General features: G+C 33.8%; 1 long non-coding RNA gene and 1 pseudogene across 10 annotated transcripts in view; one reads left to right on the forward strand and one right to left on the reverse strand.

Annotated features, from left to right (window-relative positions):
* Positions 1-16,829, reverse strand: part of LOC107519984 — a 364,500-nt gene that overhangs the window by 156,788 nt on the left and 190,883 nt on the right. The window lies entirely within an intron of this gene.
* Positions 7,207-7,325, forward strand: LOC118606904 (annotated as a pseudogene).

Here is a 16,829-nt window from a genome sequence, read left to right on the forward strand (position 1 = left end):
CCCCCCCCCCACCCCCAGCTGTTCCTGATGTGCACAGGAATGCCTCTCTCCCACTCATTCCTGATTAAGAGTTGAGATGGCTGGAAAGAGTGACAGTCCTAAAAATCTCAGAACAGGAAAAATACCCACCAACACTGAAACAGAATTTTATTTAGAGCAGTAAACAGAAATTAAACCTGGCTCTTTTTTTCATACGACTGAGTGGATCAGCACGTTATTTCTTGATAACTAATCTTTCATTCTACCCTAATTGAACACTTCATAGAAATTATACGAGTAATTCATTAGCTTATTTCGCAGGCATTCCAAAGGCATACTTGTTAAGACATAAGATGAGAAAAAAAAGCAAAAACATGTTGTGAATCCATCAAATTTTAATTTGATTGCCTTTATGTACATCGAGGTTTCTGGTGCTAGCATTACTGACATATTGGACCAAATAAGTCTCTGCTATGGACAGGTGTGTAGGGAAGCGGGGGGCGGGGATGGAGAATGTCCTGCTCATTGTCTTGTAGGATGGTTAGCAGTATCCATGACCTCCAGACACTATATGGAGTTTTATCAGCCCCACCTGTTGTTCACCATCAAAAATGTCTCCAAACATTGCCAAATGTCCTGGGAACAAAATCATCCTCACTTGAAGAACAATGATGTACATTAAACTCAAAATAGTAAAGCTGCTCCTCTTCATTCTTTACAGGCAAAAATAGTTTGTGAAAATTAGCTACTTCATCACATGAAGACTCAACATTATGATTCCAGATAGTGTCTCCTGACCACTAAACATGTAAGTAGTAAATGCTGGTGATTCAAATCAGGATAGTGCTGCCTTAAGTTGACAAGCGACACACCCCGCTGACCCAAAATCATTGCAGAAATTAAAAGAGAAGTTCCAAGGGACATTATAAACATCTTCATGGACAAAAAATGCCAGCTGCCAAGAAGGGCCAGGCCATAAGATGCTGGAATCCAAGTTATCTAAGCCAACAGTGGTTTGAGCTTGGCACAGTCCACAACCCAGTAGTTTCACTCCAAGACGTATGCCCAAAAGTCTTTAATGTGCACATCGGTTGACATGTACAAGAATGTTCATAACTGCATTACTATTGATAGTAGAAAAAAAAAGGGGGGGGGGACACATAAGTCCACTAATGAGAGAACGGATAAATATATTGTAGCATATGCCGAAACTATATTATTACTATTCACAGCTACAAAAGAAAAATTGCTACTCCAGGTTAACAGTAATGAATCTTGGAAACATGATTTTGAATAAATAGCAAGTCACAAAAGACTACTACAATGAGATAATATTTTTATGTAGTACAAATACAGGCAAATCTAAATCTATTCAACTTATTTTTAAAAACCCAGTGTGTATGTTTTTAAAGGCAAAAGAATGAAAAACACTAGATTCAGATTAGTGGTTTCCTCTGGGAAGGAAGTAAGGGGTTATACACTGGTAAAGTGAACTGCATTGGAAATGCCTATGGTGAATTGGTACTCATTTACTATTACGCTTCATAGCATAGATACAGAGTAGGTGTGCCTGTGCGTGTATTCTTTATATGTATCAACTATTATAACAATTTTACAAATTTCCCTTTCATGAAAAAGGAAAAAGACCTAGAAAAATGATGGCAAACAAGAAACAAAACATTAAAGGATGTACTTCATTAAAATAAAAAGTGAAGTCAGGGGATAAAAAAAAAACATGGGAATATAATAAACAACAAAGAAGTTAGCAAAATACTACTAAATTTGATTGAAAAATAACCAATTTTTTATGTAAAAAAAAAGGTGAAGTTGAAACTTTAGGCTATGAAAACAAATGAGGGAGTTATTTAGTGGAGAGCTAAGGCACTCTAAAGTCCTTTTCAGAATCAGGATGACTGTAAATATATTTTTTAAAAAACTATAGATTTCATCGGAAAAAATTATGGCTATATAATACATAAAGCATTAGACTCTTAAAAGTAATTACTGAAAAACATTAGAAATTTCATCTGTGCCTTCCAATACAGCAGAGGGAAAAAAAATTAGAGAGGTTCTTTTTTTCTCATTTCCTGATATGGTTCCATAAAACTAAGAAAAAAAAAATGGTTAATGGGACTCACTAAATAAGTTGTAATGGGGTAGAAATAAATCAAAAGACATATGTAATCACAATAAGGGTGAACTCATAAAATATACCTACTAAAAAAGAATCTGAGGAATGCTTAAAAGAGTGAAATCTAAAACAGCACTCAAAGAAAGATTAAATATAAAGGATTAGAAAAGTCACACCAGACAAATAATAACTAAAAGTCTGTCATAATTATTAATATCAAAATAGTAGACTCTAAGGCAAAAAATGTCTGAAGAGTGGAAGAATGACTCTCCATAATGAATAATCCATGTGTATGGAACCATCACATGCTTGTGTTCACCAAATAATATAGACTGAAAAGTAAAAAACTAATGAAATTAGATCTTGTCAAGACCAAAATCCTAACAGATATTCACACACTTGTGTCAAATACTGTAAATTCAGAGGTAAAATATTAATAAATGTAGAGAATTAAACAAAATTAACAATCCAGTAAATACATTTAGAAACCTGCAGCCAGCAGGTAGAGTACATTCACTGTTTTCAAATACACATACAAGTTACTAAAATTTACTCTGTACTGTCATAAATGTCTTAATAAAAATTCTGAGTCCATATCATACAAAACATGTTCTCGACATTTATTATTAAAAACAGAAAATAAAAAGTGTTTGTATAGGAAGAGAATAAAAAGTAATGAGCTAATTATCCAATTTAAGAGGAAATAACTATTTACGAAGAAGAATATATAAAAATATGTAATTAAAAAACAATAGAGATGACCAATTAAGCCAAATGTTATTTTTAAATATTAAGAGATAAGACCCTCTGGCAAAGTAATGAAAAAAGGGAAAGCACAAACAGTATCAGGAATGATAAAAGGTACATAGATACAGCAGAGATTAAAAACAAGTGAGTACCTGAACTATTTCTGCCAATAAAATTTAAAATTTCATAGCTCTAGTTTCTTTTTATTGAAGTATCACAGTTAATAATTGAGGAATTTGAACATCATCAGTTTGAAACCCTAATGAAATAATGTATCTGGGTAATGATCATCAGTGGCCGTTAAAGCTATTAAAAGACACCACGAGCCTTCTGATGAACACAATGTCACAGATAAATAATTCTTGCCCCCCAAATTGACCCTAAATCCAAGCAAACCTCTAAACTACTGCTGTCCAATGAAATTTCTATTAATAATAAAAACACTGTATATCTGTGCTATCCAATATGGTAGGTAGCCTCTAGCCACACATGACTATTAAGCACTTGAAATGTGGCTATAGTGGAACTTAGGAACTAAAATTTTAATTCGATTTAACTTTAATTAGCTTCAAATAGTCACATGTAACTATTTTATCAGGCAATTTAGCTCTAAACCTGACTACTAATTTATAGGACATACAGAGAACAAAAGGACATGGCCCATTTAGCAAATCCTAACAACGGGAAATTCTATAACCCATTTTCTTCAACAAATAAAGTACAAGGGAAAAGTGGAGAAAGACAGAGGAAACATAAAGATTAATAGAAACCTAAAATATATATAAACCAATTGCAATATACAGACTTACAAACTGAAAAAAATTGGAACAATCAGAGAATTTTGAACACTAACTGGATATTTGCTGGTATTAAGGAAATTACTGTTAATTTCTCAAATATGATAATGATGTTTACATTTCTAAGTAATAGACTTTATATTTTTAATGCACTTACTGAAATATTTAAGGATGCAAGGAATGATACGGTACCCAGGATATGCTTCTAAACAATCCCGTCCCAGGAACAGAGTGGGTTCAAATATACACGGAACTGAAATGACGACCATTCATTGATCATAACTAGTTGGATGATGGGCACATGAGCATTCGCAATAGTATTCTTTGTACTTTAGTATGTGCTTTAAATTTGCCATAATATAAAGTTTTAAGAGGGTATCCCTATTGTTTAACCCAGAGACTTAACTTTTAGAAACATATCCTCAAGACAGAATACAAATCTATGAAAATATATACACAGAGATGTTTATTTCAGCACTGATTGCAGGCAGGACACTAAACGCCCACTAATGGAAATTACTAGATACACCCACACCAGGTATATTACTTAGTCATTAAAAAGAATGAAGTTATTCTAAAAAAAAAATGCTAAATTGCAAAGTAATCATTAATCTATTAAGCAAAAAAAAAAAATAAAGATTAATATGTACGTAAAGATTCTATTTGTTTTACAAAATGTGTGTGAATGTGTATATATAGGGTTAGGTATAGCTATATAAACTTTGAGAAACCAAAGAAACAACATGCTCTTAATGGTATTTTACCTTGGAGGTTGCGTATAAGAGAAACAGGCAGATTTATGTGTGCTTTTTTTATGTCTTTCAGTACATTTCAAGTTTCTAATCTTAATGTGAAAAACTATGGTGAAAATTGTAATTTTTGATAAAACATCAAAATCAGGAAAGAGACAAAAATGTCTTCTATAACTTTTTATTCAGTTACACTAAAAAGCTTAACCGATAAAAAAAAATAATGTAATAGATAAAAAGTTGAAAATAAAAAATTTTAAACTGTCTTATTGGTAGATTATAGTTTGTATAAGCAGAAAATGTGATAGAATCTAAAAGTAGAATTAATAATAATTTTACAAGGTACTTTGATACAAATCGAACATGAAAAATAGAAGCATTGCTATAAATCACTAAAATCATTCAGAAAATATACAACAGGAAAATGAACTCCTTTATAATAGCAATAGTATGAAGTTCCTAAAAAGAAATTAAAACAAAAAGATATGCAAAATGATTTATAAGTCTAGACACCACAAATATACAAAATAAAGGAAAATTAAAATAAGTGGAGACAAACAGTGCTCAATAATGGGTAAATGCAAAATTGGTAAACTATTTCAATTTTTTACTTTGTCCCCAAAGTAATCTACAAATTAAATACAGACTCAATAAAAATAACAACATGCTGTTTTGTAGACGATGGCAAGCCAATTCTAAAACTTATATGGAGAACCAAAGTCAGAGAGGAAACAAAATTTTGAAGAACAAAAAAACTAGGGGAACATACACTAAAAGAAAATGATATTTATAAAGTCACAGTCATTGAAACAAGCTAATACAGTGCAAAGGCTGACAATAAGACCATGGAACAGAATCAAGATTCCCAATACAAACCTGTGAACTTGTGAAAACAAAGAACATAAACTAGTCACTGGGAAGCCTGAAATCCAGGGTTTGGAAATGATACAACATGCACACATGTAAGCATTACAGGCTACACAGAAGCCAGAGAGGTCTATGTGGAAATATTTAACAGGGATAATGTATTCTGTGGGCAGTCAGGAAAGCAGTGAGTATCTCAATGTCTCACATACTGCATGAGTGAGCCCTTCTGGATAGAGAGATTGCAACAGGGAGAGCAGTGATGAAAGACACATGAGCAACCACACAGAGAGGATGAGACTGTCTAAAGGCAGCAAGGAGATTGCATTAATAGTGAAAACAAAAATGAGATGAGAGAAAGCAGAATGAGATTTAAATTCAAATCAATTCAACAGACACTTCAGTCCCTACCACTGTGCTGGAAATGGAACAGAAAACAGTGATTTAAATTCAGGACCCAAGATTCCAATTCAGGACTTATGGCATACCTCAATCCACAGAAATCATCACCAGCAATATTATTATGTGACCTTTTTTTGTGAAACAGCAATAACTCTGAACTTGAAGTCAAAAATGTAGATTCATTTGCAAGTGACATAATGTTATATATAGAAAACCCTAAAGACTACAACAAAAAATTGTTAGAATAAAGGAATTCAGTAAAGTTGTGGGCTACAAAATTAATATACAAAAATATGTTGCATTTCTACACACTAACAATAAACTATCAGAAAGTGAAATTAAGAGTACAATCCGAAGTACCACTGCAACAGAAATAATAAAATAACTAGGAATAAATTTATCCAAAGAGGTGAAGGACCTGGACACTGACAACTATAAGACACTGATGAAAGATACTGAAGATACAAATAGATGAGAAGTTATTCCGTGCTCATGGATTAGAAGAATTAACATTGTTAAATAGCCATAGTAACCAAAACCATCTCCAAGTTAAATGTAATCCCCATCAAAATGCCAAAGGCATTTTCCACAGAACTAAAACAAATAATTCTAAAATTTTTAAGAAAACACAAAAGACCCTGCATTACCAAAGCAGTTCTGAGAAAGAGTATCACACTCCCTGATTTCAAATTACACTACGAAGATACAGTAATCAAAAATTACAGTATTATTATAAAAAGAGAAACAGATTAACAAAGCAGACACAAAGCCCAGAAATTAACCCACACATATATGTCAATTAATTTATGACAACGGAGGCAAGAATATACAATGGGGAAAGACTCTTTAATAAATGGTGCTGGGAAAAGTAGACAGACACATGCAAAAAAAAATGAAACTGGACCACTATCTTACAACAGATATAAAAAATAAATCAAAATGGATTAAACACTTGAATGTAAGACCTGAAACCATAAAACTCCTAGAAGAAAACATAGGTGTAACCTCAACATCGGTGTTAGTCAAATTTTTGGATCTGACCCCAAAAACAATAAGGCAAAGAAGCAAAAATAAACAAATGGTACTATATCATTACAGAAAAACTTCTACATAGCGAAGGAATCCATTGACAAAACAAAACAAAAGGGCAATGTACTGAATGGGAGAAGATATTTGCAAATCATAGATCTAATAATGGGTAAATATCCAAAATATATTTTTTAAACCTGTTCAACTCAATAGCAAAGGAAGGAAGGAAGGAAGGAAGGAAGGAAGGAAGGAAGGAAGGAAGGAAGGAAGGAAGGAAGGAAGGAAGGAAGGAAGGAAGGAAGGAAAGAAAGAAAAGAAAATGAAAAAATTAGATTAAAAAATGAGCAGAGGATCTGAATATACATTTTTTTCCAAAGAAGATATACACAATGGCTAACAGGCACATGAATAGATGCTCAATATCACTAATCATCAAGGAAATGCAAATCAAAATCACAAAAAGATATCACCTCATACCTGTCAGAAGGGCTATTATCAAAAAGATCATGTCTATGGCCATGCCACCCTGAATGTACCCGATCATATCTGATCTCGGAAGCTAAGCAGGATCAGGCCTGGTTAGTACTTGGATGGAAGACCACCTAGGAATGTCAGGTGCTGGAGGCGTTAAAAAAAAAAGAGAGAGAGAGAGACACACAAAACATAAGTGTTGGTGAAGATGTGGAGAAAACACTTGGCGGGAATGTAAACTGGTGCAGCCACTATGGAAAACAGCAAAGAGGTTCCTTAAAATGTTAAAAATAGAACTACTACATCATTCAACAATTCCATTTCTAGATATCTATCTGAGGCTATGAAAACACTAACTTGTAAAGACATACACATGCACCCTGATGTTCATTGCAGCATTATTTACAATAGCCAAAGTATAGAAACAACCTGTGTCCATAAATGGATAAATGGTAAAGATGTATACACACACATATAAGAATACTACTCAACCATAAAAAAAAAATGAAGTCTTCCATTTGTGACAACAAGGAAGAAGCTGGAGGTATGATGCTAAGTGAAATAAGTCAGACACAGAAAGAAAAATACCACAAGATTTCATTTAGATGTGAAATTTAAAAAACAAAAACAAAACAAAACCAGACTCATAGATACAGACAACAGATTGGTGGTTGCCAGGGTGTGGGGATGTGGAGACAAAATGAATGAAGGAGATCAAGAGGTACAAGCTTTCAAATATGAAATAAGTCATGAGATGTACAGCATGAGAAAAATCGTCAATTTCAGTGTATTAACTTTGTATAATGACAGGTGGTAAACAGACATTGTGGTGATCATTTCACAATGTATTCAAATGTCAAATAACTATATTGTACACCTGAAACTAATATAATATTGCAAGTCACTTATACTTCAATTAAAATAAAATTAAAATTAAAATATGGGTTCAAGCCCTGGTCAGAATGGTACAGTCCAGACTGGGTTTATATGGAACTCTGCAGTTATCAAGGATTTTGACTATGTTACTTATCTTCTTCAATGTCCCCTTCAACAATGCAGGGATAATAATACCTCCCTAACAGCACTAATATGAAAATTTAAAAATTTAATATGTGTAAAGTACTTAAATTATTTCCTAGAAAACTGTAAGTGCTCAATAAACTTTAGCTGTTGTTATTATGAGCTGTCTAGTTGAATGCCTCTGGGCCCGAGTCCTTGAAATCTGTAAGTTTCTGCTTCCTTCATTTTCAAATCATAATATTCCTGTCCTTGTAGCACTGCTTTCCAGTTGTAGAAGCAAATAAAAGGAAAAACGGCTTCATAAATTGCCAATGTTATACTGATAGGAGTCACAGAATTAAGTTCCTCTTCATTTCTAAGAATCAAGAGCTCTTTTTCTTTTATAGATTACTATTTGTTAACTCCTTGGGTTGCCAAGAACTTCATACAGCAATTTGTTTAATAAAATTAGCCACTCTCAGTTCATAATAAGTAATTAAAGAAATTTTCCCCAGAAATCTAGTACATTACTCAGTTGGATACATACCAGCAGATGGATGTCCAATCATTAAAGATGTCTAAACAATTTAGTTAACCTTTAGCAAAAATATGTGTGCGCACTGGCCGACTAGTTCAAAGTTAAATGATGTCAATGCTTCCTTTTAAAGCGCTATGTGCAATGTTTATCCTTCTTTCTTTCCAATAGTCCTAATTATTTTTTAAATGTAGCAAACTCAAGACAATTTTTTGATGAACCTTTCTTTTCCGCAAGTTCATTTCAGGATATGAGAAGAAATGAAGCACCAATGCTTCCTTGTGAGAGAGGCTATCTGAAGGTTTCCAAAAGCAAAATTAGAAAATACAAATATATCCATGGAAAGCAGATAATTTTAAGTCAGTTCCCTAAAATAACCCCTACTTCACACTCATTCTAACCCACTCTCAAATCTGGCCCCAGATTATTTAAGAATAGGCTAATTACTTTGCAGATTAGTCATATCCTCTGCTCCTTTTCCTCACCAGCTTTTCACAACTATCCCTACCTCTTTCACTACTGATAATTTTACTGATTATAAACTGCCTTTACCAAACAAACAATGACAAGATATGGTGATGGGAAGGCAAAATTATATGAAATTAGTTCATCTTTCTTCTTTCAGGCAGCTCTGACGAAAGCTTAGATAGGGAAGAAGTAACTAATAGCTTAAAATGATGGCTTGAAATTATTTGAGTCAATACATGCATAATGAATGAGAAATAATTTTAAAAATTACAGCACACAAGTTTTATAGAACTGTTAAAGAAGCCTACCATGTTAGTCACTTTTAGATAATACAGTGATATAACTTGAATGCCAGATTCATAAAGGAACCAGGTAGAAGTGGTAACACTACATATTTTTGGTTTGAAAGGTATGTACTGGTATTCTAGCTAAAATCCTACAGTAAAAGACTGCAAAGATAACTAATGTATGGAGGCCAGCCAGAGGCAGGGAGAGCAATGGAGATAACCAGCCTACAGAGAAGTGAGTCATAAATAGCATCTCATGCTCTACCATGAGATGAGAAGAAGCCCACATATATGGGAAGTTGATTTATGAGGAAGGCAGCCCTGCAAGGCCTTTGAGAAAGAATGGTATTTTCAACAAATGTCTGGTTCAATTTTTATATCCATCTGGGAAAAGAAAAGTGGTCCTTTATGTCACGACATACATTAAGAGTCAATTCCAAGTAGACTATAGATCTACTTGAAAACAAAACAAAACAAAACAAAATGAAACAAACAAACAAAAAAAGAAAACAAAAATTCCAGAAAACATAGGAGAGTATTTCTATGGTTTGGGAGTAGAAAAAAATTTTCTTAAACATAATACCAATGACAATCACAAGGGAAAAAGATGGATGAATTTGAGCACATTCATATTTCCTGTTCCTCAAAAGGCACCACTGAGAGCAAAATGGCAAACCAGAGAGGACAAAGCTATTGGTAACACGCATAATTATCAAAGGCCTCATCTCCAAGTATATAAAGAACAATTAGAAGTCAAAAAAATTTCAATTAAAAAATGGGCAAGAAATTTGAATAAGTTCTTCAAAAAGAGGATAAGGAAATGTCCACTAAGAATAAGAAAAGGCTGTCAACTTCCTTAGCCATTAGAGAGAAATGCAAACTACATCAATGATGAGATACTACTACACACCCATCAGAATGGCTAAGATGTACAAGTCTGACAATGTCAAATGCTGACAAAGATGTAGAGCAATAAGCAACTTCACATATGTTAGTGCTAATAAAACGACACTTCTAGCTTCCAAATCTATTTGTCAATGCCTCTCAAAACTGAATAGATGAAAACATTATAACCCAGCAATTTTGCTTCGAGGGTACGTGTGTTTGTGTGGATATGTGTCTATCTAACAAAACTGTACACACATATGTATCAAAAGTTTTGTACAAAATGTTCATAATACCAATATTCACAATACCAAAAAGCTGTAAACAACTATGTCCACTAAGAGAGTGGACAGTCCATATTCATATAATAGAATTTCATATGTTGATTAAATAAATGCGATAACATTTTTAAATCTCTCAAACACGGCGTTGGGGGAGGGGCCAACTCAAAAGAATACAAACAATGATATTCCATCTCTATATAGTTCAAAATCTGGCAAAACTAATCTAAGGGAAGACAGGAAGGCAGTTTCTAAGGTGTTTCATTGATTCACGTGCTGCCTAAAAGTGTCTGCAATATTCACTGAGCTATACACTTATGATTTGTGTTTTCTGCATGTATATTATACTTTAAAGAAAAATTATTTTAAATATCAAAGAAAACATATTCTTCCTTTACTTGACCCCAGAAGCTCTACTTTTAGAACTTTATCTTAAGGAAATGATGACTAATATGAGAAAGTTTAGATATAACATGTCATGCAGTAATACTTATAATGATAAAAAGAAATGATCAACAAGAAAATATAAATCATGGCATATCTAGTTGGTGAAATATTACACAGCAAATACAAAGTTTCATGAAGATTCAATATTCCTGAAAATGAACCATAAGAGAAAAAGACTGAAAATAGGCCAGATGGAAATAAGCCAAAACCTCTACAATATTTAAGTAGCCAGGTTTTATGTGACTTTTTTTTGGTTTAAATTTTTTAAAATTATTTTTTATACTTAGAATGGGGGGGAGGGTTTTTTTTTTTTCACTGCAGAATGCTTTGATCTTTTTCACTACAGCTGAAGGAGTGAGAAACTCTGTCTGTTCACTAAATAGGAAAAGCACAAATCAGTCCCCTGAACAGCAGGTGTGAGGTCACTTGGATAGCTCCTAATGGACCTATCTGCACATGCTTGTGCCTCCAAAGTCTTCATTGTGTGAGAAAGACAATTTTGCTCTTTTAAAGGTAGATAAATGTGATATATACTGATGACCTAGCCCAGGAATCCTATGAAACACAGTCTTGCACCAGGGACTAAAGAGGAGATGGCACCAATTTTTTAGTTAGTGGTTCTTGAACCAACCAGAGGTAAACAACATCACTCTTGCATTTGAAGGCCCACTGGTGTTTTGGTCACAACTACATGAAAAGAACACTAAACAAGCACAAGGTTCTGTGTACTATGCTTTGTGGAGTTATAAAGGATATATGACACTGATTCCTACCCTCAAGCAGCTTAAAATCTCATCAGAAAACGCGTTATAATGCTAAAAACAAATTTTAAAAGGTCAATCAATGAAACATTTATGTTAATTAGTACCATCCCTATTTTTCTAAGCTCTAACACTATCATTGGCACTTGCAGTCTGGAAACTACCTTTCTCAGACACCTTTCCCAGCAAGATTCTAGGTTAGATTCTTTCAGTAAGTAGCACTCGGATGAAACTGAAGATGGTAGAATTTATTTGTCTTTGCAGCAATAATAGCAGCAGATTCGTGCAGAGCACCACAACACAGGCTCCTGCAGTGAAAGGAGCACATGGTCATGGTGTCCTGTAGTGACTGAGTGGGCAAGTAATGGGACAGATGAGCACACACCCGGGCAGTATCAATCATATTTCCTGCAGTCCCTGATCTGGATTTGCTCCTCCAGGCCGCTTAACAATTGTAACCCAATTCCCTGTATTAAATCCTTCTCTGCTTGAAATACATAAATAGGCTCAGTTTCCTTGAATGACCCATGACTAAGAGTCACAAAGCAGCAGAATCTCCTCTTCTGATCCCTTTTGGAAATAGGCTAAATTTTACTATTCGAAACACAGTGTTCTAACTCTACCACTAACTCCTTTTAGCTATTTTTTAAAACCATTTTTATGAGTTTCCTCTCTGTTAATTGTCAAGATAAAACATGAAGTTGAAAAATTAAAGTTTTCATCTCAAATATCTGACAGAGATTCATACTCTCTTGGATTACTGATGTTTATCCCTTAGAACAGGGACGACATATTAAGTACAGCATGCCACTCCTTGAGTTGAAGACAATTATATAATCACTGAAGGATTGGCCTGATTTTAAATTAAGCTTATCAAAACCATTGTGTGTGTATGTGAGTGTATATACACACACATACTCATAAATGCCAATGCCTTTAAAATTGTGTCCTCTTACCTGGATGATCATATTGTTATATACATAAAGCACCTAACTATAGTTCATGATAATTCAGATTATAAAACCATATACAATTACTGAACAGTATAGAAATTAATATGGTCCTCACAATTTACATGCATGACTGCTTTAGTGTGGGAGGAAACTAATGCCACCTCCATCTTGTTCAAAATCATTATGGATTAGGTCAGACTTCCGGTTCTGGTTAAGATGCAGTAAGCATGTTTCACTCACCTCTTTCATTAACTAGAACTAGAAAACCTGGACAGATGACAGAAAGCAGCCATTTGAAAACTGAAAAGTAAATAGCAGCAGGGGAAATCACAGAAGACCACTGGAATCTGAAGTGGCAGTGGGTTTACACCATTTATTTCTCATAAGTATGCTCTGGCCTGAACTTAATACAGCTGGAAACCTGGAAGTGAGTACTGAGGTGAAGGAGAGAGCTCTAGAAACCTTCTAATCCTGGCTCACAGAACAAAGATGAGAACTTCTAACATTCGTGAGAATGTGGAAATCCCCAAATTCTTTCTTCTTTTGCCATTTTTCTCATGCTCTTGCCCCTAGGAAATTTCATGGCAGTGAAAGTAGTAACCAGTAAGGAAGTCAGCAAGAGTGAAAACTTTGAGGGAGGGAACTCTTTCCATTCTTTGGGTGGAAGTGTGATCACAACTGCCTGTTGCTGCTTTTATTCTTTGTCCTCCTGCTGCTTGGTCTCAAATGGGAATATACAGAGAACTAACAAGAAGAATGCCAAGAAACTGACATGTGCCAGAGAGAATGCAGAGAGGGAGATGTGTAGGAAAGTGACCCCATAACACTGGTCATGAATTCCAAGGGTCATCACCAAGATAAAAATGTGTGAATCAGATCATAATTAGCATACTACGGGACTAAACTAACAGATGGGCACGGCACAGATCGCAAACTGACCACTGTGTGATGCACACCCAAAACAGAACCAAAGGGTACCACGATGACTTTGAAAAGAAGACTGATCATGACACAGTAGCTCCCTGAAGACAGGTTGGAACTTGCAACTTAAACCTAAGCAAGTCGACTGCCTGCTTTAAATTACAAAAAGGAGGAAAAAAAATCTTTCATAGGATTTAAACACAACCCAGAGTCTGATAATGTAATCCTCAAAAAATCCAGAATAGATTCCAAAATGACTCAACATACCAAGAACCATGAGAATTTCAATTCACAGAGGAAAAGGGAATCAACAGACACCGATGCCAACATGATACAGATGTTAAAATTATGTGAAGAGACTTTAAGGCAGCTCTCATATAAATATATAAATGACCAATCATGAACATTCTTGAAACAAATGTTAAAATGAAAAGTCCCAGAAATAAGTAGGAAACAAAGTAGAAACAAAAGGAAATCCTAGAACTGGATTAGAAATGATAACAATCAAAATTAAAAACTCACTGGATGGACTCAAGAGCAAAGTGGAGGTGAAAAAAAATATCAGTGGACTTGAAGAGAAATCGATAGAAATTATCTAACCTGAATGACAGATAAAAGAAAGTTTAATAAATAAACGGAGAGTTCCATAGACATGTGATTCAATAACAGAAGGTCTAACATTCATGTACGTCATCAAACTCCCTGAAAAACATAGGAGACAAATATGTACTAAATACATATTTGAAGCAACAAGAGTGGGAAAATTTCCAACTCTGGCAAAAGATATAAATCTACAGATTCAAGAATCTGAGCAAATCCCAGAGTAAACCCACAGAAATCCATACAAAGACAAACTGAAGACATTCCATTTGGGTGATGAAAAGTACTGGAACAAGAGAGTGGTGATGGCTGCACAACATTATGACTAACTCATGCCACTGAACTATATACACTGTAAAATGATTATAATGGTAAATTTTATGTTATGTTTTATCACAATTTTTTTTAAAAAGACAAAGTTTTTTTCAAAGTTACCAGAATAAAATTATAGGTTACATATAAGGAAACAACAATTAGAATTGTGACTATCTCATACAAATCCTCTAGGCTAGAAAGAAGGAGGTAATACAAAAGGTATTACGTAAAAAAATAACGTAATCGAGTAAAAACATCTGTCGGCAATAAAGTGAACCAAAGATATTCTCAGGTGATGGGAAACCTTAAAAATCCATAGACCTACTCTAAAAAAATCACGAAAGGAAGTTCCTCAGAAAGGAGAAGAAATATAATACTAGAAAAAAATATAATTAACAAGAACAGAGGAAGAACAACAGAAATGGTAAATATCTGGATAAATATAATATTCTCCTCTCGAGCACTTTAAAACGTGTTTGATGGTTGAAAGCAAAAAGGAAATGATGGGATTTTCAATGCATGTAGATAGAATACATAAGATGACAATAGCATCAAGGAGGAAGTGTGCAGGAACCTATAGAATAAGGGTTGTACATTCTAAATGAAGTGATAAGATATAAATATATATTATAAAGTTAAATATGTATTTTTGTAATTCGTGGAGCAACCACTAAAAAAGCTACACAAAAAAATATTGTCAAAAAATCACAACTAATTAACATGGAATACTAAAACTGTTCACATGACCCAAAATATAACAGGAATAGAAAAAGAACAAAAAAAAAAAAATAGGCAACAAAAAAATAATGGAATGGTGAAACTAAATGTAAAGATATCAATAATTACATTAAATGAACAGGGTCTAAACCCAACAATTTAAAGTGAGAGGTTGTCAGAATGGAGTTTTAAAAGGTTCAACTATATGCTGTCTATGAGAGATTCACTTCGAATATATTTATTTAGGTAGGTTAAGAGTAAATGGGTGGAAACAAAATACATAACACAAACAAAAAGGAAAACTGGAAAAGCAAACAATCCAATTATATAATAGGCAAAGACATGACCAGACATTTCACTGAAGAGGATATGCCGACAGCAAATAAGTACATGCAAAAATCTACACTATCATTAGCCATCAGGGAAATCTAAATTAAAACCACAATGAGATATCACTACACACTTATCAGGTAGAACATATGACAACATCAAATTCTAGAAAGAATGTAGAGAAACAGGATCATTCATACATTGCTGGTGGGAAAATAAAATGATACAGCCACTACGAAAAACACTAAACAATGTTTAGTTTCTTATAAAATTAAACACTGTAATGCTACTCATCAAAAAAAAAAAAAAAAACTGAACAAACTTGATACAAACAATAAACTGGATAAATCTCCAGGGAATTACACTGAGTGAAAAAAAAAAAGCCAGTTCCAAAAGGTTCCATGTCGTATGATTCCATTTATGTAACACTCTCGAGGAGAGGATTATAGAAATAGGGAACAAATTAACTGGTCACTAGAGGTTGGGAACTTGGGGAAGAGGGAGAAGAAGTAAGTGTAGATATAAAAAGACAACATGAGGGATACTTATCACATTGGAACTGCTCTGTATGTTGACTAAATATACATATGAGTAACATGTAAAACTGAAGAAATCTGAACAAGATGAGAGATTTGCATCAATGTCAATTTCCTGGTTGTGATAGTGCATTACAGTCTGTAAGATGTTGCCATCAGGAGAAATTAGGTAAAGAGTTTATTCCTACAACTGCATGTAACTCATAATTATCTCAAAAAAAAAATAAAGGAAAAAAAGAAAAATGGACTGAATGACTATATTAATATCAGACAAGGCAGACCTCAGAACAAAGAAATTACCAGAGATAAAGATGGAAACCATATAAAATAATAGATTCACCAAGACCTATCAATCATATATGTATGTGCACCTAACAATAGAACTATAAATACACAAAGCAAAGCTGAGAAACACAAAAGGAGATAACTTCGTAATTACAGTTAGAGATTTCAATACTTCCCCATCTCGGTAATAGGTCGAGCTGAAAGAAAATCAATGAGGATAGCAAAGAACTGAACAACATATCAACCAACTAAACCTAGCTGACATACAGAGAATGCTCCATCCAACACCAGCAAAATACATTCTTTGAGAGTTAATTAAATATTCAACAAAAGAGACCAT

Source organism: Rousettus aegyptiacus, unplaced genomic scaffold (assembly GCF_014176215.1).
Source record: "Rousettus aegyptiacus isolate mRouAeg1 unplaced genomic scaffold, mRouAeg1.p scaffold_m13_p_1, whole genome shotgun sequence".
In the NCBI taxonomy this organism is placed as follows: Eukaryota; Metazoa; Chordata; class Mammalia; order Chiroptera; family Pteropodidae; genus Rousettus; species Rousettus aegyptiacus.